The 26,081-nt window shown below is 39.5% G+C and overlaps 2 pseudogenes; one reads left to right on the top strand and one right to left on the bottom strand.

The window, feature by feature from the left end:
- Positions 1 to 23,003, top strand: part of LOC131217488 (putative multidrug resistance protein) — a 34,830-nt pseudogene extending 11,827 nt beyond the window's left edge.
- A 23-nt stretch (positions 23,004 to 23,026) lies between these two features.
- The window catches only part of LOC131217487 (ABC transporter B family member 15-like), a 55,406-nt pseudogene continuing 52,351 nt past the window's right edge, over positions 23,027 to 26,081 (bottom strand).

Here is a 26,081-nt window from a genome sequence, read left to right as displayed (position 1 = left end):
CCACTGTCTACCATTGAGCTACAAGCTCTTCCATTTGGCATATGGACCCATGGTTCATCATCCAGACCATCATTTAGTTGTGTTTGGCGTGGATGGGCTATGTTGGACAAGCTTAGACCCTGTTTGATAGATGCCTAAAAATGAGTTCATCTCATTTTACTTAGCAGTAATTATGTATTAGAGATCTTAATCTCTGATACATAATTTTTGTTAGCATGAACTCATTATGCATTAGAAATCCAGACGTTTCTGTTTGATCAACTCATTTATAGGTGCCACCAAACAGGACCTTAGCTTTTGAAGTTGACCTTCCTGTATATGGCTGGACGAGAGACACACAAATTGTCCACTTACAACAGAAATAAAATAAAATACAAAAGTCTCAGAATTGGTTGTTGGGGTCTTCCAATATGAGAGGTTTTGAAGGCATGGTCCATCATAATGGAACAGGCCAATGGCCTGGATTACCAATTGATGGACATCCAGAACTGAATGCCCGTGTCTTCCCACATCAACATCCTGACCACAATATACCGCCATTAATACCCATAACCCAAATCTTCAAAGCCATTGTCAACGCCTAACTTGCAGCCATTTCCACCTCTAGACCTCCTGCAACCAAAGCCAGAGAAAAAGTACAGAAAGAGTAAATAGGAAACAAGTCCATCCAAAGTGTCGGTACAAAAGAAAAGAGGAGAAGATACAGGCGAGGGCGAATGGTCCAGAAGATGGAATAAGTCCAGTCTGAATTAAGACAGACATTCCTAAGGGCCTGATGAAGGGCCATCATCCCAACCACTGCAGTTCTGACCCTCGTTTGGGCCTCTCTCTGCTGCAAATGCCACCAATCTGCTCTCATTTCTGGGGCTTTTGATTGGGGTTTTGGGGAGCCAAGGAGAGGTAAATTGGGAATTGGGGGGAATCTGTTGGAGAAGTGCTGAAATCTCCACCATTTATCTCTCCTCAATCCACTTCTTCCAAGAAGATTCTTGGTTGAAGCATTTCTTCAAACATGTAGGAGGCCATGGACAGTGGCGGATATGGCTTCCACTGCCATGGTTGCTGCCCAATTTCCGGCCATCAAAAGAGGAAATGAGAGAGAAAGAGAGAGTACCTTTGACTTCATGCTCTGATTTCTTCTATTCCCGTCGGCTATTGGAGGGAGATCGATCAAATGACTGCTTCAAAGAGAACGAACTGGGAGACGTTGATAGAGAGGGAGGGAAATCAGGGAGATCGAGAGAGGGAGGGAGAGGAAGGGAGAGAGACCCAGAGAGTACGAGGGAGAGAGATCGGGGAAGGTAGAGGGAGAAGCGAGATGGCAGAGAGAGAGATCGAGGAAAGGAGAGGGATAAGCGCACGGGACGAGAGAGAGAGGGAGTGCGCGATAATAGAGGGAAAGAGAAACGGAAATGAATATATTTCCTCCCTCCAGCCTGCTCAAGTTTCAGCATTTCACCGGCGCCCACACTTCAGAATCACGAGCGATTTTGGACGGCTGCCGGTGATTCCCATAGTCACTGGCAGTTATAAATGGCCGCCGGTAAAAATAGCGCCCGGAATAGCGCTTTTCTTGTAGTGCGGGCGGACCACCATCGTGATTGCACATCGCCTCTCCACCATCCGTAATGCTGACCTAATCAAAATCGTCCAAGTTGGTGAGGTCTTGGAAATCGGCTCTCATGATGCCTTGATTCAGAACGAAGACGGGCTACACTTCACTCATCCGACTCCAGCAAATGGCAACAACGACCCAACAACAAGAAGGTGAAACCTCAATAGGCCGCAGTTACAGCAGCCAAAGGCATTCAGCTGCAAGCAGATCTAGCTCGGCCAACTCATTTTCAGCAACGGGAAATCAGCATCAAACATTTGGAGAAGAAGAAGAAGAAGAAGACAATGTAGACAAGAAGCAAGTGCCTGTAGTGCCGAGTTTCAGGAGATTACTGCTGCTGAACCTGCCGGAATGAAAACAGGCGAGTTTGGGGTGCATGGGTGTGGAGGCTTTCGGTGCAGTGCAACCAATGTATGCGTTTGCAATGGCAGCATAATATCTATCTATTTCTTAAAGGATGATGGGAGATCAAATCCAAGATGAGGAATTACAGCCTTTTGTTCTGTCTTTGGCCTTCTTCTCCTTCGTCAATATCATACAACATTACAACTTTGCGGCCATGGGAGAATAGCTTACAATCAGGATAAGGGAGAGAAGGTCGTCCAAGATCCTCTCTTTTTTTCTTTTTTTTTTGTTACACACGCGCACACACACCACACACTCACGCTAGTGGAATTTCACCACTATGGGTACTCGAACCCTTGACCGGGAGTTGAAACTCCTGAGAGTCTACCGCCCGCGCAAGTGTAAGGACCCTGTTGTCCAAGATCCTCACCTTCGAAGTGGGCTGGTTTGATCAGGATGAGAATTCTTCAGGAGCTGTCTGCTCTAGGCTGGCCAAGGATGCCAATGTGGTACGAACGATTTTCCTTCACTTTTTAAGTTGTAGTGTCACGTACATCGTACATGCGGATAGTGAGAAGCACACCTCAATTTCACATTGGTCCAGCCATCTTAACCATGTTGTTTTGGTTGCAGAAATTTGGATTGCTGACCCTAATAACATTGGTTGTCCATTCGATTGGCCAGCAATTTGATGGTTATGATTGGTCGATCCGTATGAAATTCAGGCTGCTCTCGATCCACAATGGAACTATGGATTAGGTTCACATACGCCACATGGATTGCCAATGTAGCACATAGCTGGTCGTTGTCCTGGACCATTCATCGGGTGAGGACCATAATTTAAAGTTCAAAAGATATCAATTTCCATTGGTGGCTTACATAAAGCTCTGTCAACTTCCTTAGACCACTTGAACTATCATTTTTTTATGCGTTGTGTAATGAGTCCTACAAAAGAAATGAAATTCTTCACAAACCAATACCTTTTCTGTATACGTTATGTACTAGGTGCTACTAGCCTACCTTCTTGAGAAGGATTTGTCCAAATAGTCTGGCATGAGGTATCACACTCAACTTAGATAAGCTTTTCGAAACTTAGTAATGCTAAAATATTACTTGTATATATTCTTTCCTTAATTAACATAAAACTTTGCTTAGCATCCGCAGACCATGTGAACTAATGTGCTATAATAAAATTGAAATTCTTCACGAACCGACGGATGCACTCTCCTCGAGTGTACTAGATTTCACTATCTTGGAGGTTTTAAATCAGGTTCACCTTTAACCTTTACAAGCGTACACTCCCACCGGAGGCCTAAACAAGGACTTACACATGTACACACCCATGTTGGTGGACCACGTCTCCACCCGTGTCGGTTGCTCTCACAGAGATTTAGTTTGTTTTCTATCGGCTAACTAACAACCACTATGGTCCTAATCCATTGACTTACGTATACTCCTATCAGAGGCTTCCACAAAGATTAATACATACGCACCCACATCCGATGGCGGTCCTACATAAGAACCTACATACACTCCCGTTGGAGACGATACTACACAAGGGCCTAATTGAGTTTGGATTTCAAAGTCGATGAACTCTAAAAGCGACAACCTTAGTCGTTGAATTGAGCTCCGTTGATGCACTTTACTTTGAAATGTGTTTTCACTTCTTGAATCCACTTTTCTTGTGCTCCCCCAATCATTGATGCGGATGCTTTAGCTAATTCGATTGGCTACCTTGCATTTGATACTCCAATGAGGCTATTAAGATAATGGGAGAATGGTTAAATCACTTATAACTAATAGGATATTTGTTTTCCAATAGAGATTTACCTAGATGGTTATTCTAGAGGATTTAAATATGGATTTACCTATAGGTTTGGTCTCCAATCTCTAGAAAGGGAGGAGTTCATGTACATCTTTATAATGGAGTTTGGAATGCTTTGTAGAGTGATTAATCAAATGAAAGAAGACATGAAACTCTTTAGTTTAGAGGCTAAAAGAGGGATTATGAGTGGAAAATCACCTAGGCTCTAATTTCACAAAAAATCATCCATTTGTTCAAGGATCGAATGCCGTTTTATAGAGAAAATGTCTCTAACGGCTATGAAACGGTTAGTTCAATGGTACTGTCGATAGGGTAGAGCAAGCCTCGATAGGATCGAAGGTCCTTCGATAGGATTGAACTGGCTTTCGATCGGATGAAGAAAATTTAGAGATATGTAGTTGGTTTGATAGATTGTTTCTTATATGTTATCGAGGAGATCTTTAATCGTATCGAGTCTTATCAACAACCTGTCAATAGGGGTTGTCGATAGGATCGAGATCCACTTGAAATTGTTGATTGTTCACAACCCCAAGTGCAAGGTCAGATGTAGTACTAATTCGGTGAGACCGAGGTCGAATCCACAGGGAATGGTTAACATAGTTTATAACTAATCTAAATCTAACTTGGTTGTCTGGGTTTTTAATCTAGCGATTTTGAAAAAATAAAAATCAAAGACTAAGGATCCAAGAATCCACCTATAACAATCTTAATATTAATCTACTTGATTCAATGATAACTCAATTGAAATCGAAGTCCTATCCTATCCAATCAGATGATAGAGCGGTTAAAACAGAATCTGATCTTTCATTTGATTAGTTCCCAAATATCCGTCTAATTGTAATGATGACAGAAAATTCAATCATCTACCATGCCTAGGAGATGATGGTGAACAACGACTTATCCACTTCACATAATTTAAAATAAGTAAGAAGATATTTAAAGTTCTCACAGCATGTAATGCCCCGTACTTTTCAATACTCAGGTGTTACTGTGTAATCTAACTCAATTGAATGTTATTCTAAACTAGGCTAAAAACCCTAGAAATCATCAACGGTTATCTCTAGAATTGATTTGACATTTAGGTTATCAAGGATTATTAGTATACGCTCTAATCTGAGAGTTATGGTCTAACTAAGCTATTGATTGGCCTGACTGTCAGGCGAGTAGGCAACCATAAATTTTTGGACTTAATGGATGGGTTAGATTCCCCCTAAGACCATTCTGGTTCAGGTTGAGAACAATCTAACCATCGGATATGCAAGGATTAACAAAAATTAAACAGATTAAACCATTTAGCATCAATGGCAGGATGTAAATATAAAACCCCATTGATCGTTAAGTCTATGGTATCTTGTTCAATGATCAAACATTAGATCATGTGAATTTGACTGTTAGATGGTAATAGTGACAATCAGTTGCACTTAGATTAGTTGAAGCCCTTTTAGGACCATTGGTCATTGACAGTGAGTTAATCTGACCGTTAAACTCCCTTGAAAATGGACTAGGATCCTATATGAGCCTTAGAGATCAAATTTAAAGATGATCTAATCGTCAAGTTGACGGAAACCCCCAAATAGGACCCAAGAGTCATGTAGTGAGGCCCACCCGTGGTTTAAATATGCCCCATCCCTGCTTAAGTGTCCCACGACATGACAAAATACATATATAAATGATAGTATTAATATTGTAATAGTAATATACAACACTCAAACCCACAGCCCACTAAGGGATCGTCCACATCCCAACTCCTAGTAATGGGATGCACCGTTGACAACTCACTTGGATAGTCCTTAGGACCTTTTCAACCGTTGATGTTCAATGATAGAGTAATCTGACTAGCAAATTGATGAAATTCCACAACTAAAGACTTAAAGTATAGGAGGATGGCCCACCTGAGCTGTGGATCTACTTGGTTTCTGGTCAGACGACCCAGATGGGCCTGTGGAGGATCATGGACGGAGTGGATTTCTCACAAACATCACGGTGGCCCCCACAAAGGAGTGATGTGCATAAAAGAGGCGTGCACCAGCTGTGCAAGGAACCTACTAGCTTGGTCAAATTGAGTTTGACCTGAGTTTTCTCTAAAAAGAGAAACTCTCTCTCTCTCTCTCTCTCTCTCTCTCTCTCTCTCTCTCTCTCTCTCTGGTTTTCACCAGCAGACGAATAGGCGTCCGTCTGTTCTGATCGGTGACCCACCATTTGGCCCCATTAGGATGATCCGAACCGTCCATTTTATATAGGACCCACGTGTGACCAAAACCCGATACGTTTCACACAATTCCAAACATGTGCATGCACACGATTCTAGCTGCAATCGGGTCCTACAAACACAATGTTTCCAAAAATGAAAACTGTCCCTGATGTTACCAAGGTGGCGATCTGCATGAGGCCAAATCCGCCCATCCTAGCCGTCCATCTAGTGAAGCATTCTCAACCGTCTAACTCCCTGGATTATGGTTTCCACCTTAGTAGAACAAAACCAAGGCCGATTTTGCAATATCGGTCGTATCTGGAGGCAGTTGCAAGTGGATTGAATCCGGGCGGAGTTAGGATTTGCTACAAAAGGGAGAGAAAACGCCTCTTTGCATGCATTTTTTTTTTTTAAAAAAAAAAACCTAGAAAGCTGGCCACAATCTTCCTCCAGCGAACCCACCACCCAAACCCTCTTAAAGCTTCGAAGAGCCCATCCATAAGCCTTCTAGGACCTATATGGACTGTCTGAAAGAACCAGATTAAAGGAAGAAGCAGTGTTTTCAAATACACCATTAATGGCGTGTCATCTTCTACACCGCTCAAAACCGAGTCGAAATCGGTTCGGGCGCATGTCTTCAGACTCTCACTATATGGAGACGTCCCTGGTGTTGGAGGAGGTAGATGAAAAACAAATGGAAGAAGAAAGAAGAGAGAACGGGAGGGAGTGAGCTCAAGCTGGTGCCCCATTGCACCAGGCAACTTAGCCCGACTGAGTTGCTGCTGAACTTGGACCCGCTGGCGTTGACTTAGTCTAGCCACTAAGTCACTAACTCGTCCCTGGTCGTCCAACGACGAGGCTGGACCTGCAACAGAGATGGGAAGAAGAAAAGAGAGAGTGAGAGGAGGTTCGAGTCGGGTCAAGTTGCTGCCCAGTGAACCGGACCGAGCTGCGTCTGGGTTCAGGAGTTGCTGGTCGATACAACAGAAGGAAAGATGGGAAGAAATAGAGAGAGAGAGAGAGAGAGAGAGAGAGAGAGAGAGAGAGAGAGAGGAAGGAAGAAGAAAGGAGAAGAGGTAGTTGGTGCATTGTTGCACCATCCTTAACAGAGTCGAGTTTGCCTCACTACCCGTCTTTGTGCAGTCATTGAGTTGACTCAGCTCGACCGGGGCTGAGTTAGGCCTGGTTTGATGGCCATGGCTGGATACTTCTAGCAGTAGCAAAAGAAAGAAGAAAAGGGAGAAGGAAGGGAAGAGAAAGAAAGAAGAGGAGAGGGAGTCGAGTCCCGAGTCACTGCCGAGTTAACTCAGTCGGAACCCACCGAGTCTAGTTGGGTTAAGCTGGGCTTAGGTCTAGTCCAAGTATGGCTGGATATTCCAACAAAAGAAAGAGAAGAGGTAGGAAGAGAGTAAAAGAAGAGAGAGGAGAGTGGGTGATGTCGAGTCAACTCGGCTATCATTTCTACTGAGTTGACTTGGTCGAGTTGTGCGGAGTTGGGTCAGCTTAGTCGAGTCGTGTCAGGTTGAGTCGCTGAGCGGGCCGTCGGTTCGAATTGAGGCCAAGCTGAACTACTGAGTCGACCCACTGAGTCGAATTGTCGAGTCAAGCAATCGAGTCGACGTAGGTGAGTCAACATTTTCTTTCCATGCTAGATTCATTTTAATGTATTATTGTCATTGATACCACTATTTTATGAGGATTGACAACATTAGATATGATTAGCCATTAGTAGATTATTTGTGCCTAACCTAGTTATTGTAAACAAAATTGTAATTATCAAATAGTAGTATTTTGTTTAATTACTCTTAAATATTATCCTTAATGGTAGATCATAGTATCTATTGTCATGACTAGATTCATTATTGATAGTTATGATCATCATCCTTAGAAAATATTATCATTTTTCTTATGGGATTAGCATAATTCTTGTTAATATGATTATTGATATTAGTCCTTATTATATTATGGTTATTAAAAATTTTATTATTATTACTTGTATTATTTAAGAGGTTATTAGTCATTATAAGAGTATTAGATAATGTCGGTATATTTAAATATGAACTTGTGAATCATCATTATAAATATTGATTATTTAATACTTCTATTATGACTATTATTTCATTCATGGTACAATAATAATAATAATAATAATAATAATCAGAGTTCAAATCCTAGAATCTAAGTTTAGGACTAAACCCTAGGATGAAAATCCTAATTTTACATCAAAACCCTAAGATAAGTAATTCAAACCCTAAGCTATGATCTTAAACCTAGGTAGTGCGTAGAACTTGGATCTAATTGTACAAGTTCATGATTGTGGTAGGATTCAATTTTAAGGGCGCAAGCACTGATCGACAATAGAAGGTGATTCGGTTCATTAGGTGATGATTTCTTCCCCTTAAGGTTTTCATTTCCAAATTAGTTTAAGTAATATTTTTTTTTTAATTATTAAGAATCAAAATTGTTATCTCATAGCATGCGACCTCTTACATTAGTATGATTCTTAAGACATGATTTATATCTGATTTATGGTTGATAGTCGCTTATAGATCTTTATTCACTACACTTACTAGTGGGTAATCCCTCTTGTGTATGTGAACCCATACTTAGGATGTAACCAGATGGAGTGTGATAAATGGACCCTCGATTTGGAGGTTGTAAGAGACATGGAACGTTAATGTGGGATTTACCATCCATAGGTCATATGGCTTGAGTGACTTAGAAATGACCGTTTTAACAGCTCTGATTTAGCCTTACCTAACCCCTTTGCCATCTCGAATTAATGTTCCGAGCATCCTTTTACTGCTGCGATTTAATATCTGTCCCATGTTTTGACGGTTGTCTTGCATGGCTTCGATGGCCTATAACTATGCGATGGTAATCCTTACTTATTGAATTTGATTGGCCACTGGTCGACGAACACCCATTAAACATCCTAAGATGAGGAAATCTCATGAGCCGGGATGGTGGGAATGGGACACTATACCCGAGCCGTCGGCCTACGCTAGGTGACAAGCCTCCCATAGTGACCATTGAGTTACTCAAACCGACTGATTGTAATTAAAATAATAATAGTTTGGCTAATCATGCATTCATAGCATACTGGCAATGTCGGGTGGTTAATTCTAGATACTGTAGTACGTGCCCTTAGGTTTAGTAGGGTATCGTTTTGTTAGCTCCCAGACCATTGACTATCGACCTACGTGATGACTTGGTCACTATGCTGTACGAGATATGTTACGCTAGTGACCGGTTACTACATGATGACTTGGTCACTATACTGTACGAGATATGCTACGTGTGCATGGTTGACGAGCCCAAGTCCGACTGGATGAGCATCCCTAGGTCGATGTGCATTCACGCATCCATGCACTTAAAAAGATTGCATCTGTATTATTTTAATTGCCTTGCTTTTTTTTTTTTACTATGATTAGTTAAGGTGGCGGTGTGTAATCTTGAGAGGAATTCACACTGAGTTGGCCACTCATCCATCAAATATATAACCGTACAGGTAGCACAGGTGACCTAAAGACACTCATGTCTAAAGTGATAAAGAGCAGGGTACAATTATCAGGGATGTATGGCTGTATCTACTAGAAGAAGTTGTGTCACCTTGCAGCTCAAGTTTATATACATTTTATTATTTCTCTTATGTAAATTATGTAATTCCTGTATTTGTTAATATTGAGACATTGGTTTGCATAAGTCATTATGGGCATTCGCTCGTATATTCTGAATGTAAGTGCAAATTTTCCTTCATATATGGGCCTTACATTCATATTAAGGTGGGACTCAACAGATGGCCACAAATATATCAAGATGTATGTGTACATATATATATATATATATATATATATATATATATATATATATATATATATATATATATATATATATATATATGAAATTTGGCTCTCTATAGGTTAACACTCAAGTTTTTGGAAAATAAGTCATATACTCGGGTCTTGAAAACACGGGGTGTTACACAGCATCTATTGTAATCAGAGTCACAATAAGCCATAGAAAATTGAAAATATTCCTTAAATTAAACTATAAATTAATAAAGTTCAACATAAACTTAAATCAAAATAAGATAAACATCAAAATAAACTATAGGTTTCATCCCTTAACCTTAGCTAAGGGATTAGCTTGAGAAGAGTAATATCCTAAAAGAAAAACAAAAAAATCAACTAGAACCGTGAAGAAATCAAAGTGGAAGAACATTGTTGGCACTTCACCTAGGCCTTCTCTCTCTTTTCAAACTCTAGAAGATGCTTTGAAATGTTTTAGAGACTCATATTTATAGTTTTGGAACTCCAACTTTCGCACTGACATAGAGATTTCACAAACCGACCTTGGATTTATGCACTTCTATTACGCTTCGGTCAGATCAAAGTTGGCTTCGGTCAGATCGATGTTGAATTTGAATTGAGGTCGGATTGTCTTTAATGGTTGCTCGATTTCGGTCATACCGAACTTGGGTTCGGTCAGACTGAATTGTATTTCGATTGGATCGAATTAACTTCTTTTAGTGCTGGATCTTTTTGTGCACTTTCGGTCGCGCAGAATTCTTCCTTCGGTTGGATCGAATTTGGTTTCAGTTGGACCGAATTAGCCCTGAATTTCATCTTTGGTTGTTGGATTGTTTTGTGTGATTTTGGTTGGACTGAACTTCGCTTTGGTCGGACCGAATTGAAATGTTTTTCTGTTGTAGACTTTGTAATCTTTGCAGTCCTTTCTTCCTCCTTTGCACTTGATTTTCTTATATCTTTGCCATGTGAATTCTTCATCAATGACTTCCAAATCTCTAAATCTTCGTTGCCTTCTTTTGAGCCTAAATCCATCCTTTTAAGAGCATATTCATTATAAGGTTTTGAATCACCTCACATGAAAAAAAAATGTATATAATTAAATCAAATTATTAATTAAATGCTAGGAAAACTAATGTAATTGAAGGGTTAAATATGCAATATTTAAGTCTTATTGCACCCCCCAATTAACATTTTGCTAGTCCTGAGCAAAACATGCGAAAGATATTTTGAAAACCAATGTATAATTTCCATTAGCTCAAGCGATTCTAAAAACAATCCAGATTATAAAAATATAAACTAAATTAATGTTGAGAACTACTTTCTTCTAAACTTTAGCACTTGGTAACTTTCCTAATAAAGTTCAAAGCATTAATCCTACAATTAGAACAATCTTAAACATTGAGTTTCATGGGTGCATAGTGAAGTCTAGACTTATTACAATCAAAAGTTCAATTCTCTATTTTCATGATAACATTGATAATCAAAAGAGCATTTAGGATAACCAAAACCTAAATTAGAACTTGCCTTATAGTTTAACATTATATTCTTCCAGCTTTTGATTTTTTCATCGACGGCTTTCACACTATGTTCACTTTTTTTCTTCTTTTTATTTTTCATAACAATCTTTTCAATGAACTTCCATAGGTAGCCCTTTTCGATGATAACTGTTTTTTAGTTGGGTATTACTTTATTTTCTTTTCAATTCTTCGCATTGAACATGATGGACAAATTTCCCAGGTTGGTTCCTACCATGTTTAATAATCATTAAGTTAACAATTCGATATCAAACTAAAACTTTGATGTGTAAGCTAGATGTGACATGTAAAATCATGAATCATTCAATGTTTAAAAACTTTTAATTATAAATTAATAACTCAAACTTAACTTTGAAATCTACTAAATAACTAACATTCAGATTTCAACAATTCTCAATAATAAGTATCTTATCATTCTAATATCTAAATTATCTTTAAGATCACTTAATTTTACAGAAATTTTCAAAACACAAAAATTATAACTAAAAAATTTAACAATTTTGCTCAAATCTGAAGAATTTCCAAGGGAAACCGACCCCCCAATCAAAAATCTACATTGTCCTCAATGTATAAACATCTACAATAAGAGCAAAATTGATAGCTAAGAAAATAAAGGGAAGTAGATGAGAGTACCTGTGAAGTGAATACGATCTTCCAATAAAATGTGTTTCTAACAGAGAAACTAAACTATGGAAAGCAAACTAATCCTAAGAATGCAATAAAATCCTAATCCCAAACTAGGAAAGCAGGAGAAAACTAGTCAATTATTTAATAAGGTTCTTCCTCTGGCCAATATCTTGATAAATTTTTCAGTAGATTTCTTAACAAGATCATCCAACATCCCTTTTTGCAATAAACTTGGATGCCGTGGAGAATGAATGTCTAGAGAAATTTATGAACCTTAGTAAAAAAAAAAATTCTTTTAATCCTGAGGTTTCCAAAATGGATATATATTCACCTGTGATAGAAATTTTTTCAATATTAGTACACCACGGTGAATTAGAGACTACAAGTAGGTGAAATTAAAAAAAAATCTCATTATGTAGTGTAGTCTCAACACATTCCGAAGTTTTAAACTTCAGTTCAATTTTCAGTTCTTCCTCCTTTAATGGTAAACATTTTAGATGTGTGGAAATAGGGGCTTCAGAATAATGATTCTCTTGGTTAGTATCAACTACCAAGGTGTTGTCTCACAAGGCATTCACTATGTCTTGTATCACAAGATCGTTTAAATCTGCAAAGTGTGCTAATCAAACTTCTAAAGAATTGAGACATTTAGTTGAAAGAGACTCTTCCTCCACATTGAGGTCTGTGATAATATGCCCAAGGACTCATTCATCGTCTTTGAGAATAGAGGGGAGCACACTCTCTTGTTCTTCATCTCGGTGAGGGTAAATCATCACCGGATACATCTTGCCTTGCCCTGTATAGACAGATCGAGAATCAGTAGGCGAAGATTTAATGTGAAGACTCGGTTCCTTGACACTAATCAGTAGAGGCTTTGTATCATCAAGGGGTGGTTACTCAAATGGTGGCCTCCATTGAGTAGTTTCAAATACTTGAGTCGTATTAAGCAAGTCCTCCATCTCCCTAATCATATCATAATTGAAATCAGGGGAGTGGGCCGAGTACACCTTAAAAGAGTCGTGAGGTTCACTTGAAAGGGGCTCATCCTCCACATTGGAATCAAGCATGTCATGTAGGTGGAGTGGGTCAACATCACTGTGTTTGAAAAATAGCCATGTCTCTTGATCATTAACTTGGACTGTCATTGAGATTGACTCTTTGGAAAATTTAACAGTATACTCATGAACATGATCCAACTCTTTCTCACTCTTAAATTCAGTATACTCCATGAGCAAGTTGGAATCACTATCCTTGCATTATGTTCCTAGATCGAGTTAAGGCTTGAATAAACTAGCCCTTTTCTCCTTATTAAGGTGTGATTTAACTCTTTGAATATAGGATCCAATCACTTCTAATGATTTTCTAATGTCTGCGAATGACTGTGTGACGAATTGGTTGAATTGTTCTCGAGCTTCCATGTAATTCTGAAGTGAATCCTCTTGGATTGTTTCTGGTTGGATCTCAAAGGTAGGAGATCTAAGAGGATATTCACAAGAATCAATTGTTAGTTCACCTATTCAATTTAAACTTTCATGTTTCCACTGATCATAGTCATATGGGTTATATGTGGGAGGGTTTCATGGTTGTTGGTATGCATCGTTACCTATAATATAATCACGCATAATTTTCTTCTTGCCGGATGGGAGACAATTATTCTTACTCTAATAATCACGTAATGTTTTCTTAATCAGTGGAGTGTAACTATTCTCCCTCTTATGATTTCGCATAAACTTCTTAACCGATGGAATATAATAGTCTAGTTAGATCTCAATCAAAGTTTTAGTTAAATTTCTAGACATAGGTTTTGTCCTAATATGATCATTTGACAACCCTTCACGGTATCTCTCATCTTCTAGAAGTAGATTAGCATTCTTATGTGTCCACTCTTACATGTACATGGTTGTAACGTCTCGGAAAAATTGGTATAAAGACCCGAGTACCACCTCAGGCAGAAATCACTAAGGACCGAATCCTTTAGAAATTAAACAAAAATTAATTAAATACTAAACTGAATTAATCAGCGAATTAGCTCGAACTACTTTTTATACGAACTGCAAGACCCAAAAACTATTAGAATCACTAACTTAACATTTCCTAAAATCAAGGATCAATCTCAAAACCCAGTTGCTCTCGGAAGCGCATTGAAACTCCGTATCGGACCTGGACCGCGCGTCGAAAGTCCGATAACCGTAAAACTATAAGATTATGACCACCTTACTGGGCTTGATAACCATCGCGGGAATCGAGTCCAAATAGTATCCAGAAACGCACAACTTGAGCTTGGAGCGAAGTGTGTGAGAAATGCGAATATCTTTGGAAAATGAACTCAAACTTAAGTGAATTGGGCCGTTCACTTGTAGGCCAAATTTAAGGTTCAGACCGTCAGATTCTGACCCAACTACACCCTTGGATTAGGAAAATTTTCCTGCACCCATTGGTATACTTGTGGCCCTGATCAAGTGACGATGACCGTTGAACTGAAACGGGTCCTCCACGATCGACCCACTAATCCCATCGGACCGAAACCTTAACCTGATATAGATTCATTGTCAAGGAACTTTCTTTAGACTGTATGCGAGCAATGGACCTCCAGATGAGCTCCGTTGGCCTGAAACAGACGCCTTTTGGTTATAGCTTAAGTATACCATGGCCTTGGGGCCATTGGCATTACTTCTAGGCCTATATAATTCCCTTAACCCACCCTTCTCTCATTCCATACGAATTTTCTTAACCCTAGGAGAGAGAAGAGAGAAAAGAGGAGAAAAGAGTAAGAAGAAGAGGGAGAGTTCAGGAGATCACTACTAGGATTCATTCCCACTGCTCCTCGTGTTGAATCACCACCCCACCGTCACTACACTATCGATTCTAGCTTCGATTTTGGTAAGAAGTCCTAATCCTAATCTCATTTTAGGAATCTAAATAGAGGAATCAGTGAAATAGCTAACCTATTTCATGATTTAGGTAGCCATTGTGCTGTAGACGGAGGCGCAGTGTACGAACTGAGTTCGTAATGAGTATACCGACGGAAGGTGTAGACTATAAACATTTAGGTTATGGTTTTCATGGCTTTCAATGTCAGTTAATGATTTATGACTGACTTGATTACTGCCACATGTACTTAGATACGACGTTTCCCATGTATCACACATGTATGAACTATGATGAATATATAATGCATTCCATGTGTTTGTTGAAACGTTTAAATGAAAGTGCTATTATGATTTGTGCTTGCCATGACTATAAATCTTGGTTATATGTTTGTTGTATGTAGAACAACTCCTTTACGAAAGGATTTGCTATAATATATGCTATAACTAAGTTAGGTCATGTATGTATTAATGTGTAGGTTAAGGTTTGATAAAATGTTTGAATAAGTAAATGTTTGATGAATTGTAATTATTAAGGATGTTGAGATAAGATTCTCAACTACCTTACCTATATGTATAAGTTCCTTTGAGTAACCTAAATTTCAAATACGTGATTTATATATGAAATGCATATGTATGATAACATGTTCAATATGTTTATTAAAATGCTTAAATGAGAATCATATATGAATTGGTTGTTAAATGCTGTTATGACTATCACATATGATTACCTATTGCATTTAAGTGTGATTGGGACTACTACGTAGTCCAGGCAATCAGTAACGGTTTTCGATCGAGTGGCCAAATTAGTCTCGCTACAAGGGATACGTTCGGTGAATCCGAGCCGTACGGTGATTGTTAACAATGGTTAGGCCACGAGGAGTACTTATGTGCTCCATGTTGATTAATTCAGCGTGCGCTCATACCAATCGAACTTGTCCAGTAATCCGATTGGCCTAATGTGTGTTTACCATGTATGGACGCTACTGCTTGAATCTAAGATACCACTTACCAATGTAAAACCCATTTTAACTATGATACCAAGATCCGCTAAGACTCATGAGCTGGGCATGGTGGTGTATGGGACACCGTGGTCGAGCTATCGGCCTACGCTGGGGTGATGAGCCTCCCCGTAGTAACCAGTGAGCAAGCCAAACTTGTGAGCGAATATGATGGTGTATGAGACACTATTGGAGCTGTCGGCTTACGCTAAGGTGACGAGCTTTTCTGTAGTGACCTCGAGTATAAACTAGGCCAATGTTGAGGTGACGAGCCTCCCGTAGTGACCTGAACTTGCCTATCCACTACTTTTTAATCAGGGGTGGTGTTGCCCTATAACTTGCCTATCGTATATGATTAATTAGGCTTGACGACCCTAGATGGATCATTATTTGGGTAAATGATATAAAGGGAGGTACCTTAGATTCCCGAATCTGCTGTATGAGTAAGCTTAAATAATTACTTGGCTAACACGATCATGCATCCCATTGCATGTGCTTTGGTGAGGAAGTGCATGTTTAGAGAGTTTACCATGCTCGATCGTGAGATGATGTCGCTAAGGGAGTGCAGGCGAGGGCATGCATCATTATGGCATATCATTCCTGCATTAACAAGAGTACTTAGGACATGATTATTGTACTACTTTATCATTACTGCTTGACTGAATTGATAACATGTTAACCTTTACCTTATAACTCCACTGAGTTGATCACTCACTCCCACTCTAGGATGGTGTTTTAAAACACCAACCAGACTCTGTTTTAGCTGCAGATGATGGCGAGGCTCATGAAGCGGAGCCTGACTTCTACGACGATGAGGAGGAGTTCTCCTATATGCAGCTATCCTATATAGACCATGTTCTGATCGATGGGATTTCAGGGATACGAACTAGTTGGACATTACACTTTGTTATTTTATATATTTTGGAAAAAACATGTATATATTCAGCCTGGTGACATGATCATACTCTAGGGGTTTATAAGTACTTATATATTTTATATATTTATCACAGTCTTCCGCTTGCTTAATTTAATCATCTTTGGAGTATGATATGCTGATTTAGTGTAATCTCATTCATGTTTAATACACTAATATAGACAATATTTAATCATCATTATTTATGTTGCATAAGTGATGCGTTGGAACTCGGGAGTTGAGCTTCTGCTTGACTCCTGATTTTCGGGGCGTTACAATGGTGAAACCCTAATTCTGAATCTATTCCTAAAATAAAATCGTACAACAATATGGAAAGAAGAGGGAAGAAGTTACCAAAAGAGAAGAACTAGAATTGAAGATCTTACAAAATTAAAACAATCAAATAATGTTAGTAATGTTAGGAGAAGAAAGAGAAAAAAAAGAAGATGAATCCTAAAAATAAAATTCTGAAATTGAAAAGTTCTAAAAACCCTATATTAGAAAAATTCAGAAAATAAGAAAAATCTAACCTAAAACGAAAATCAAACCTAGAAAAACCTAAACCTAATCGTGCTTAACACCACTCCCCGGCAAAAGTGCCAAAAACTTGTTCACAAACCCAAGTGCAGGGTCAGATGTAGTAATAACTTGGTGAGATCGAGATCGAATCCACAGGAAATGGGGAACACGGTTTAGAACTAGTATAATTCTAACTTGGTTGTCTGGCTTTTTAATCTGGGGATTTAGAAAAATGTTTTGAAATAATCAAAATAAAAGATTAAGGATCCAGGAATCCATCTATAACAATCTCAATATTAATCTACTTGATTCAACGATAACTCGATTGGAATCGAAGTCCTATTCTATCCAATCGGATGATGAGGCAGTTAAAACATAATCTGAACTTTTATTGGATTAGTTTCCAAATATCTGTCTAATTGCAATGATGGCAGGGAATTCAATCATCCACCATGCATAGGAGACGATGGTGAATAACGACTTATACACATCACATAATTTAAAATAAGTAAGAAGATATTCAAAGTTCTCACAGCATGTAACGCCCTGTACTTTTCAATACTTGGGTGTTACTGTGTAATCTAACTTAATTGAATGTTATCCTAAACTAGGCTAAAAACCCTAGGAATCATCAACGGTTATCTCTAGAATTGATTTGACATTTAGGTCATCAAGGATTATTGTATACACTCTAATCTGAGAGTTATGGTCCAACTAAGCTATTGATCGGCCTCACTGTCAGGCGAGTAGGCGACCATAAATTTTTGGACTTAATGGATGGGTTAGATTCCCCCTAAGACCATTCTGGTTCAGGTTGAGAACAATCTAACCATCGGATATGCAAGGATTAATAAAAATTAAACAGATTAAACCATTTAGCATCAATGACAGGATGTAAATATGAAACCCCATTGATCGTTAAGTCTATGGTATCTTGTTCAATGATCAAACATTAGATCACGTGAATTTGACTGTTAGATGGTAATAGTGACAATCAGTTGCACTTAGATTAGTTGGAGCCCTTTTAGGACCGTTGATCATTGACAGTCAGTTAATCTGACCGTTAAACTCCCTTTAAAATGGACTAGGATCCTATATGAGCCTTGGAGATCAAATTTAAAGATGATCTAACCGTCAAGTTGATGGAAACCCCCAAATAGGACCCAAGAGTCATGTACTGAGGCCCACCCGTGGTTTAAATATGCCCAATCCCTACTTAAGTGTCCCACGACATGACAAAATACATATATAAATGTTAGTATTAATATTGCAATAGTAATATACAACACTCAAACCCACAGCCCACTAAGGGATCGTCCACATCCCAACTCCTAGTAACGGGATGCACTGTTGACAACTCACTTGGATAGTCCTTAGGACCTTTTTAACCATTGATGTTCAATGATAGAGTAATCTGACAAGCAGATTGATGAAATTCCACAACTAAAGACTTAAAGTATAGGAGGATGGCCCACCTGAGCTGTGGATCTACTTGGTTTCTGGTCAGACGACCTAGATGGGCCTGTGGAGGATCATGGACGGAGTGGATTTCTCACAAACATCACACTGGACCCCACAAAGGAGTGATGTGCATACTAGAGGTGTGCACCAGCCGTGCACGGAACCTACCAGCTCGGTCAAACTGAGTTTGACCTAAGTTTTCTCTAAAAAGAGAAACTCTCTCTCTCTCTCTCTCTCTCTCTCTCTCTCTCTCTTTGGTTTTCACCAGCAGATGGACAGGCGTCCGTCTGTTCTGATCGGTAACCCACCATCTGGCCCCATTAGGATGATTTGAACCATCCATTTGATAGAGGACCCACGTGCGACCAAAACCCAATAGGTTTCGCACAATTCCAAACGTGTGCATGCACACGATTCTAGCTGCAATCGGGTCCTACAAACACAATGTTTCCAAAAACGGAAACTGTCCCTGATGTTGCCAAGGTGGCAATCCGCATGAGGCCGAATCCGCCCATCCTAGCCATCCATCTAGTGAAGCATTCTCAACCGTCCAACTCCCTGGATTATGGTTTCCACATTAGTAAAACAAAACAACAGCCGATTTTGCAATATCGGTCATATCTGGAGGCAGTTGCAAGTGGATTGAATTCGGGCCAAGTTAGGATTTGCTACAAAAGGGAGAGAAAATGCTCTTTGCATGCGTTTTTTTTTTTTTTAAAAAAAAAACCTAGAAAACTGGCCGTAATCTTCCTCCAGCGAACCCACCACCCAAACCCTCTTAAAGCTTCGAAAGAGCCCATCCATAAGCCTTCTAGGACTCATATGGACTGTCTGAAAGAAGCAGATTAAAGGAAGAAGCAGTGTTTTCAAATACACCATTAATGGCGTGTCATCTTCTACACCGCTCAAAACCGAGTCGAAATCGGGAAATTAGAGTCACAATAAACCATAGAAAACTGTAAATATTCCTTAAATCAAACTAAAAATCAATTTAGTTCAACATAAACTTGAATTAAAGTAAGATAAACATCAAAATAAACTATAGGTTTCATCCCTTATCCTTAGCTAAGAGATTAGCCTGAGAAGACTAACATCCTAGAAGAAAAAAAAAAGATCAACTAGAATCATGAAAAAATCAAAGTGGAAGAATATTGTCGGCACTCCACCTAGGCCTTTTCTCCATTTTCAAACCCTATAAGATGCTTTGGAATGTCCTGGAGACTCTTATTTATAGTTTTGTAATTCAACTTTTGCATCGACTTGGAGATTTCACAAACTGACCTTGGATTTACGTACTTCTGTTACGCTTCGGTTGGACTGAAGTTGGCTTTGGTCAGATTGATGTTGAATTCGAATTGAGATCGGATTGTCTTCAACGGTTGCCCGATTTCGGTTATATTGAACTTGGGTTCGGTCAGACCAAATTGTATTTTGATCGGACCGAATTATCCTCTTTCAGCGCTAGAGCTTTTTTCGCACTTTCGGTCGCACCGAATTTTCTTCCTTTGGTCGGATCAAATTTTTGGTTTCGGTTGGACCGAATTAGCCCTGAATTTTATCTTTAGTTGCTGGACTATTTTGTGTGATTTTTGTCGGACCGAACTTCACTTCGATCGGACTGAACTGGACTGTTTTTCTGTTGTTGACTTTGTAATCTTTGCAGTCATTTCTTTCTCCTTTGCACTTGATTTTTTGCCTTTGCCATGTGAATTCTTCATTAATGACTTCCAAATCTCCAAATCTTCGTTGTCTTCTTTTAAGCTCTAAATCCATCCTTTTAAGTGCATATTCATTATAAGCTTCCGAATCACCTCGCATGAAAAAAACATATATAATTAAATCAAATTATTAATTAAATGCTAGCAAAACTAATGTAATTGAAGGGTTAGATATGCAATATTTGAATCTCAACATTGATTTGGGTTGTTTGTTTATCAGCGCTTTTGTACCTCTAAAGCCTAACTAGCCATGATTAAATAAAGGCTCTTATGGCTATGAGATGATCAAACAATGGTTTACATATTAGAGATGGATCATCTAAAGTCTAAGTTGTTTTGGACCTAAAGGGGTCTAAGGTTAGGGTCACAAAGACACCTCAATTTACTTGTTGCTTTACTCTACAATGTTCTAAGTCTTCACGTGTCTTTAGACTTCAATTTTAAAGGGTTCAACTGACTTACTGACACACGTGATTGACAAATAAGTGCACTTACAGAAACTCATCCAATTCAATCCATGACTTCACTGATTCAGTATTTATCCTCTTTACCCAATTTGTTTCGGACTTGGTCTGTAAAGACAAACTTAGTCTGAACGAATCAACTAAATTGGGACTGAGTCGCTCTATTTTGATGTAGTTCCCACCAACCAATAAAATTTGGACTTTTCCCAATAATCAGTGAAAAATTTGTGCACAACCATTGGTGGTATACGATCACCTTGCTACACGCTTTGAACACCCACTATGAATGGCTCAATCAACGAGATTCGATGGGCCTTGAAATACATGGTTTGTGAGCAGTTCAGCAGGATTGAAGATTTTCATTCAGCACACACGTTGAATCATGAAAATCCACTCAAGCAGAGAAAAAGGTCAATTTCATTAACTCAAAAAAATTGAAAATCCAGCGTAAAACTTAATAGTTAAAATCTAACCATAATCAATTTAAACCACTCATTAGTAATCCCAACTTCTAATTTAAACATGTAAAACTAGCACAATATAAAAATATTAAATATTCCTCGACTTCAAGCTACTAAAATTAGAAGAAGACGCACCAAAATCAAATCCTCGTCATCCAATTAAGGTAAATTATTGTCAACCTAGATCATCCAAGGTTATTTGTTAATGATTCCACATGAACCTTAACAAATGAACGGTCCAATCTCATGCCACGTAAAAGTTAACAATGATGATTGTCTTGATCTAGATGCCACCTACATTATCTGCGCACCCACGTAACAACATCTTACACGACTTCATAGACTAGGTGAATTGCACCAATGATAGGAGTATGTCAATTCCGGGACCTGTTCTATCTCAAATTATAAAATTTCCAATTTGCAGGTGAGATCACTGGTCGGAGATCGGATGGCTCTTATCGTGCAGACCTTTTGTGCAGTCACCATTGCTTGGACAATGGGTCTGATCATAGCTTGGAGGCTGGCCCTTATAATTATTGTTGTCCAACTGATCATCATCATCTACTTCTACGCCATGAAGGAACTCCTCAAAAGCATGTCCAAGAAGGCGATCAAGGCCCAAGACGAAAGCAGCAAGCTAGATGAGGAGGCTGTCGCCAATCTTTGAACAATCGTTGCATTCTCTTCCCAGGGTAGGATACTCTGCATGTTCGACATGGCCTAGGACGGGCCATGTAGGGAGAGCATCAAGCAGTCGTTGTTTGCCGGGCTCGGCTTAGGTACTGCTCAGAGCCTTATGATATGCACATGTGAACTCGATTTATGGTAAAAAGGAAAGCTCATTGTTGATGGCTAAATCTCAACAACGGCATTGATCCAGACATTCATGATATTGGTGAGCACTAGCCGAGTCATTGCTGAAGCAGGCAACATGACCACTGACCTGGCTAAGGGGTCTGATGAGGTGAGGCTCGTCTTTGCAGTACTCGATCGCTACACCTATATCGAGCCTGAGGATCCAGATGGTCACCATCCCAATAAACTCACCGACAATGTGGAGCTTAGGGATGTCGACTTCGCCTATCCTGCAAGGCTCGATGTGACCATCTTCAAGGGCTTCTCCCTCAATATAGAGGTTGGTAGATCGACTGCGCATGTGGGTCAGAGTGGGTCGGGCATGTCAACCATAATTGGGCTGATTGAGCGGTTCTATGACCCCACAAAAGGGACAACGAGGATCGACGGAAAAGATATAAGATCGTTCCATCTCAGATCGATGCGGAAGCACAGTGCATTGGTGAGCTAGGAGCCGGCGTTGTTCTCAGGGAGCATATGTGAGAACATAGCTTATGGGATGGATATGGTCAGTGAGATGGAGATCATGAACGCGGCCTAGGCTTCCAATTCTCACGAATTCATCAGCTGCCTCAAGGGTGGCTACGATACAAGGTGTGGAGATGGAGGAGTACATGACTATGAATTCATTTGCTCACGAATTCATCAGCTGCCTCAAGGGTGGATGCGATACATAGTGTGGAAATGGATGATTTTTCATTATAAAATTTCCAATTTACGGGTGAGATCACTGGTCGGAGATTGGATGGCTCTTGTCGTGCAGACCTTCTGTGCAGTCACCATTGCTTGGATAATGGGTTTGATCATAGCTTGGAGGCTAGCCCTTGTAATTATTGTTGTCCAACCGATCATCATCGTCTGCCATGTACTCCTCCATCTTGGGCGGACAGATGAATTCGTAGCCATGTACTCCTCCATCTCTACACCATGTATCCTAACCACCCTTGAGGCAGCTGATGAATTCGTGAGCATTGGAAGCCTGGGCCGCATCCACGATCTCCATCTCACTGACCATATCCATCCCACAAGCTATGTTCTCGTGGATGCTCCCTGATAACAACATCGGCTCCTAGCTCACCAACGCACTGAGCTTCTGCATTGATCTGAGATGGAACAATCTTATGTCCTTTCCGTCGATCCTCATCATCCCTTTCGTGGGGTCGTAGAACCGCTCAATTAGCCCAATTATGGTTGACTTGCCGGACCCACTCTGACCCACGAGCGCAGTCAATCTACTAACCTCGATGCTGAGGGAGAAGCCCTTGAAGATGGTCACGTCGAGCCTTATAGGATAGGCGAAGCCGACATCCCTAAGCTCCACATTGCCGGTCAGTTTATTGGGATGGTGACCATCTGGATCCTCAGGCTCGATATGGGTGTAGCGATCGAGTACTGCAAAGACGGGCCTCACTTCATCAGACCCCTTAGCCAGGTCAGTGGTCATGCTGCTTGCTTCAGCAATGACTCGGCTAGTGCTCACCAATATCATGAATGTCTAGATCAATGCCTTTGTTGAGATGTAGCCATCAGCAATGAGCTTTCCTCCATACCAAAAATTGAGTGCCCATGTGCGTATCATAAGGCTCTAAGTAGTACCTAAGCCGAGCCCGGCAAACAATGACTGCTTGATGCTCTCCCTACGCGGCCCTTCCTAGGCCATGTCGAACATGCAGAGTGTCCTTCCCTGGGAAGAGAATGCAGTGAATGTTCAAAGATTGGCGACGGCCTCTGCAGCGGGCTTGCTGCTTTCATCTTGGGCCGTGATCGGCTTCTTGGACATGCTTTTGAGGAGTTCCTGCATGGCATAGAAGTAGACGATGATGATCGGTTGGACAACAATAATTACAAAGGCCAACCTCCAAGCTATGATCAGACCCATTGTCCAAGCAATGGTGACTGCACAGAAGATCCTCACGACAAGAGCCATCGATCTCTGACCAGTGATCTCACTTGCAAATTGGAAATTTTATAATTTGAGATAGAACAGGTCCTGGAATTGACATACTCCTATCATTGGCGCAATTCACCTAGTTCTAGGAAGTTGTGTAAGATATTGTTACGTGGGTGCACAGATAATGTAGGTGGCATCTAGATCAAGATAATCGTCATTGTTAATTTTTACGTGGCATGAGATTGGACCGTTCATTTGCTAAGATTCATGTGGAATCATTAACAAATAACCTTGTATGATCTAGGTGGACAATAATTTTCCTTATTTGGATGACGACGATTTGACTTCCGTCGGATGGTGCGTCTTCTTCTCATTTTAGTAGCTTGAAGTCGAGGAATATTTAATATTTTTATATTGCATTAGTTTGACGGGTTTAAATTAGAAGTTGGGATTACTAATGAGTGGTTTAAATCGATTATGATTAGATTTTGACTATTAAGTTTTACGGTGGATTTTCAATTTTTTTGAGTTAATAAAATTGAACTTTTTCTACGCTTGAGTGGATTTTCATGATTCAACGTGTGTGCTGAATGAAAATCTTCAATCCTACTGAACTGCACATAGACCATGTATTTCAAAGCCCATTGAATCTTGTTGATTGAGCCATTCAAAGTGGCGTTCAAAGCCATTTATCTTGACGATTCCATCAGTGAACCTATCTCGAGTGTAGCAAGGTGATCGTATACCACCAATGGTTGCACATAAATTTTCCACTGATTATTGGGAAAAGTCCACATTCTATTAGTCAGTGGGAAATACGTCAAAATAGAGCGACTCAGTCCCAATTTAATTGATTTGTTCTGAGTCGGACTGAGTCTGTCTTTATAGACCAAGTCTGATACAAATTGGGTAAAGAGGATAAATACTGAATTAGTGAACTCATGGATTGAGTTGAACAAGTTTCTATAAGTGCACTTGTTTATCAATTACATGTGTCGGTAAGTTAGTTGAACCCTTTGAAGCTGAAGACCAAAAATACATGAAAACTTAGAACATTACGGAGTGAAGTAACAGGTAAATTGAGGTGTCTTGGTGACCCTAACCTTAGATCCCATTAGGTCTAAAACAACTTAGCCTCTATATAATCAATCTATAATAAGTAAACCTTTGTTTGATCATCTCAAATCCTTAAGAGCCTTTATTTAATCATAGCTAGTTAGGCTTTAGAGGTACAAAAGCGATGATAAACAAACAACCCAAAGTAGCAATTTCGAGTGGATCTCAATCCTATTGACAAGCCGTCTATAGGACTCGATATGATTAAAAATCTCCTCGATAGCATTTAAGAAACAATCCATCAATCCAACTACATTTTTTTGAATTTTCTTCATCAGATTGGAGGCCAGTTCGATCCTATCGAAGGACCTTCGCTCCTATTGAGGCTTGCTCAACCGTATTGACAGTATCATTGAACTAACCGTCTTATAGCAGTTGGAGACATTTTCTCTATAAAACGACATTCGATTCTTGGACAAATGGATGATTTTATTTATTTTTTGTGAAATTAGAGCCTAGGTGATTTTTCACTCATAATCCCTCTTCTAGCCTCTAAACTAAAGAGTTTTATGTCTTTTTTCATGTGATTAATCACTCTAAAAAGCATTCCAAAATCCATTATGAAGATGTACATGAACTCCTTCCTTTCTAAAGATTAGACACCAAACCTATAGGTAAATCCTTTTATCTAAATCCTCTATAATACTCATCTAGGTGAATCCCTATTGGAAAACAAATATCCCATTAGTTAAAAGTGATTTAACCATTCTCCTATTATCTTAGTAGCCTCATTGGAGTATCAATGCAAGGTAGCCGATTGAAAGAGCTAAAGCTTCTGAATCAACGATCAGGGGAGCACAAGAGAAGCGAATTCAAGAAGTGAAAACGCATTCAAAAAAAGACACATCAACAGATCTTAATTCGA

This window comes from Magnolia sinica, chromosome 10 (genome assembly GCF_029962835.1).
Source record: "Magnolia sinica isolate HGM2019 chromosome 10, MsV1, whole genome shotgun sequence".
Lineage (NCBI taxonomy): Eukaryota > Viridiplantae > Streptophyta > Magnoliopsida > Magnoliales > Magnoliaceae > Magnolia > Magnolia sinica.
This window is presented reverse-complemented; position numbering and strand designations above follow the sequence as displayed.